Source organism: Adiantum capillus-veneris, chromosome 6 (genome assembly GCF_014529385.1).
Source record: "Adiantum capillus-veneris isolate H3 chromosome 6, ASM1452938v2, whole genome shotgun sequence".
Taxonomy (NCBI): Eukaryota; Viridiplantae; Streptophyta; class Polypodiopsida; order Polypodiales; family Pteridaceae; genus Adiantum; species Adiantum capillus-veneris.
The window spans coordinates 23,178,224-23,183,197 of record NC_140936.1 but is presented as its reverse complement, the minus strand read 5'-3'; positions in this window follow the sequence as shown (position 1 = coordinate 23,183,197).

The window sequence follows — 4,974 nt, the reverse complement described above, 5'->3', positions numbered from 1 at the left end:
ACCCCGTATATATGAACGATGCTGAAGAAGATTCTGATTCATGTGAAACCATGGAGACCAAAACGACCACTAACATAGAAACCAACAAGGAAGATGTTCATGAGCCACAATGGCCAGAATCCAAAAAGAAGATAGGAACTTACCCAAACCCTACAAAGGAGATTGAGCGAGTCAAGGAATTAAGGAGTTTGGTAGAAGATACCCAAAGGGATCTAGAACCAGCACCTAGGAAGATCCAGATTACAGACACCGTGTTCTCTACGCAACAATAACCTCACCAAGTCCATAGACCCTTGGACATACCTAGTGTCATCCAAGAAGAAAGTGACTTAAAGTCATGGGAAAGTGGGCGTACTCACTTCTTGATGGAAAGAATGTTTACAGAGGGACTACCTGATCCTATCAAAGAAATGGAGATCCCATCTTCCCCACATCAAGGGACTCAAGGCCAAAAGGTGCCGTTAAACATTGCCAAATAAATGGATTTCATGTCTTCAGAAGTTAGAACCACCATCATGTCCAAACTATATAAAGACCACGAGCTAGTCTCAGCTCTTCGAGCCTTCCTCAATGGAGAACTGAAGTTTGGGCTACCTCAATTTTCACAGATGGATGGAGGTGGGGAGATGCCAATAGAGGAGGAATACATAGATCCACAACCCAATCTAGATGAGAACCTTGTTATAGAAATACCTAATAACAAGTTGGGACAATACTTTGAGGGTGATGAATCCAATGCGACCATACCAATCACTACTAAGGGATTAACTATGAAGGGAATCCTTGATGGTGGCGCTGGGGTTAGCATTGTGACTAAAACTTGATGGGAAACTATGGGAAGACCTCACCTTGCGACCACAACCATAGTAGTGAAGATGGCCAATGGGTCTATTGCTAAACCTATTGGGATGCTAGAAGATCTCAAGATCAAGGTCTTTGGACATAAAATAAGAATTACCTTTATTGTTATAGATTTCTCCAAACACACTATGGCATCGGAGATGATCTTAGGACGTCCTTTCATGAGGGAAGCAAAAATGGTGCATGACTGGTCTAAAAACCATGTCTACTTGCAGTTCCAAGATTCTGTCATTCGAGTGGATCTTGTGACGGGTGGAGCACATCCTCTAGGAAACAGGTTTATAATTGATCATAGATCTAACACCACAGTTCACTCGGCCCCATTGCAGTATTGTTACACGTGTAAAGCGGACACTGATGTTGGGGAAGATTCTCATTATATGGATGTACTACCTGGGATGACTGAGTCAAACAATGTGGATTGGGTCCACCTAGCAGCAACCATAGACACTTGGGGAAATAGGGGGACGACCTGGGTAACACCTGAGGGGGATGAAATACCACCACTTGTACCCTTAAACATGCTAGAACCAATGCATATAGCTTCTGATGATCTACAAGATGAAAGTTTGACTGGCATTGGAACCAGTAGTGCCTCACAAGACTATAGCCCACACGATTTGGGGTCAGAATCATCAGTTGAAATTGACTCTGAGGACAAAGTATCTGAGTTAAATCTTAGTGCAAATGTGGGGACAAACCATTCAGGGCCTAGTGGTAACCTAGATAATAATCTATCCAAGGGAGCAAAAGACACAAGGAGTGATTCATCTAGTGAGTCTTCACTAGAAATCGACCGTAATCGAGAATTAAACAAGAAGAGTAAGAGATATAAGAGGCGACGATATTGAGCAAATGTGCGTGCTAGAATAAATGAAAAGAAATCTACCGCAGAATGGCTTAATTATATAGGGGCATGTGATGCTCATCGAAAGTTGGTAGATAACTGGGTGAATACCTTCAAAGCGTTATGTAGTGTAGTCCACAACCCATTGACATCGCACAACTAGAGGCTACAGAGAAGCCAAAGTTGAGCGGTACCGTAAGGAGACGACAAAATCGAGAGTTAGCTCAACAACAAAAGGAATCAGAAGTTAAATCACAGTCCACAGAACAACACGACCCCACAGACTTACACCCTGCACCTGAACATTTCAAATCCTATACCACAGAGGAACGTAAGGTTGTGTATACAAAGGCTCAAAGAAAACCTATCGATGGGAGCAATGGAGTCTATGATGGTCCAGCGATAGTTAAGGAAATAGAGTTAGCAGACCCAGGAGAAGAGTCTAAACCTGTTTTCATTGCCCAAGATCTGACCGAGACTGAGGAGTGTGTACATAAAGAACTTCTCAAGGAATTCAGGATATATTTGCTTGGACTTATCATGATATGAAAGGTGTTCCACCTTTCGTGGTGTAGCACACAATCCCCATGAATAGCATGGCTAAACCAGTTCAGCAACGACCCTACCCAATGAATCCTAAATATGCAAAGATCGTTCAAGAAGAGATTGAAAAGCTTGTGGAATGCGGATTCATATACCCTATTGAGCACTCAGAATGGGTGTCTCTAATAGTGATTGTGCCAAAAAAGAATGGGAAACTCAGAGTGTGCATGGATCTCAAGAAGGTCAATGCCGCCACTAGGAGGGACCATTACCCCTTGCCATATTCAGAACATGTGCTTGAAAGAGTTGCAGGGAAGGAAGCTTATAGCTTTTTGGATGGGTACTCTGGCTACAATTAAATCACAATTGCGCTGGAGGACCAAGCTAAAACAGCCTTTATAACCGAATTTGGAGTGTTCGCATTTCGTGTTATGGCTTTTGACTTAACCAATGCCCCGGCTACCTTTCAAAGATTAATAAACACTGCTTTTAGAGAATATTTGAGGGAGTTTTGTAAAGCTTTCTTAGATGACCTTTGTGTTAATTCCTCGTGGAAAGAACATCTATCATGCTTACGAAAAGTGTTTGAGAAGTGTAGATTGTATCGCATCTCCTTAAACCCTTTCAAATGCCAATTTTGGGTTAAACATGGAGTCATTTTCGGGCATATAGTGTCCAAAAATGGGATTTCCACAGATGAGAGCAAAATTAAAGCCATTGCAGAATTGCCACCACCTACAAACTATAAAGGAGTTCAAAGGTTCATGGGCCATGTTGGTTATTACCAACGGTTCATTTTAAACTTTGCCGAGATAGCTCGTCCTTTGTACAAGCTTCTTATTGAGGTCCAATGGACTACGGAGTGTGACCATGCTTATGAGTCATTGAAAAAGACCTTGACTAGCGCTCCTATTCTACGAGTGCCCGATTGGAATGTAATTTTTCATGTGCATATTGATGCATCAAACTTTGCTATTGGGTGTGTTCTAGCTCAACCAGGAGAACATAAACTGGACTACCCCATTAGCTTTGCAAGTCGTCAGTTGAATGATGCCGAAAGAAACTACACCACTACAAAGCGAGAAGGTTTATGTATGATTTATGCAGTGAAGAAATTTCGCTACTACCTTTTGGCCAACAAGTTTGTGTTCTATGTTGATCATCATGCCTTGTTGTGTCTAGTAAATAAACCTTGTTCCACGGGAAGAATTACAAGATGATTGTTAATTCTCCTTGAGTTTGATTTTACCATTGTGGTGAGACCTGGTAAAAGACATGTCATGGCTGATCATTTGTCTCGCATACCCAAATGAGGAAGCCCCTACTGGAGTCGATGATGAATTGCCCGATACTTCTGTATTCCTAGTCGAAACCATACCTGAATGGAGTGAGAAGATTGTGAACTTTCTAGTTAATGGTTTTCCACCCAAAGAGCTTCGTAAGGACATAGCTCGAAAACTGTTAAAAGAATGTGAACCTTACTCTCTCATTGCAGGAACTCTCTACAGGCTAGGGAAGGATGATATTCTTAGACGTTGTGCCCGTGAGGATGAGTATTTATACATACTGCAAGAAGCCCACATGGGTATAGCCGGAGGACATTTCTCAGGGGAACTAACAGCTAGAAAGGTGTTGCAATCAGGCTATTAGTGGCCAACCTTATTTAAGGATGCATCACTTTTTGCAAAAGGATGTGATGAATGCCAACGTTACAAAATCACACAACAAAAGGATAGGATGCCCTTACATCCTATTAAAGTGACTCAACCATTTGAAAAATGGGGTTTAGAATTTGTAGGCCCAATTAGTCCGGCAGCTCGTAGCACTCAATCTCGATATATTATCGTTGCCACTGACTATGTGACAAAGTGGCCGGAAGCCAGGGCGACACGTAAGGTCGATGCAAGGTCAACTGCCAAGTTTCTCTTTGAGAACATTGTTACAAGATTTGGTTGTCCCTTTGAGATTGTGAGTGACAATGGTACTCATTTTATAAATGGAGTAATAAAAGAACTCACTACCAGCTTTATGATAGCTCACCATAAATCCACACCTTATTATCCACAAGAAAATGGACAAGCTGAGAGCACCAATAAGACCTTAATCTCTATCTTAACCAAAACGGTGGAAGCTCATCGCACAGATTGGGATTTAAAGCTTACATCAGCTCTATGGGCTTATCATACTGCATATAAAGTTGCCATTAACTGCACACCATTCAAGATGGTGTGTGGACAAGAAGCGGCGGTTATGCCATGGGAGTTTGTCGTTCCTAGTCTTCGAATAGCTTCTCAAGAAGGTGGGGATGGTAACCCCTTAGTTGAGCGATTATATATCGTTGAAAGGCTAGATGAAGAGAGGCAATTAGCTGTGCAAAATGCACTTGTGGAGAAAGATAGGAGGAAGAAATGGTTTGACCGTCATCTAAAGAACAAAGATATCAATGTTGGTGATAAAGTCCTTATGTATGGAGTGCGTAACGAAAAGAAAAAGTTGAAATATGCGGGAAAAGGACCATATAGAGTATGTGAGATCACCCCACAAGGAACCATTCGTGTGGAGACTCTTGATGGGAGCAAATTTAAAAGATACTATGATCCTTTAAGCCAAGAGGAGTTGCGTGTCATCCATACAAAAAAGGCAGCCATGGCACAAATAGAATTGAAGAAGATACAAGCTCAAGCTGAGGCTAAGGAGCGACAACAACGTATAAGACAAAAATG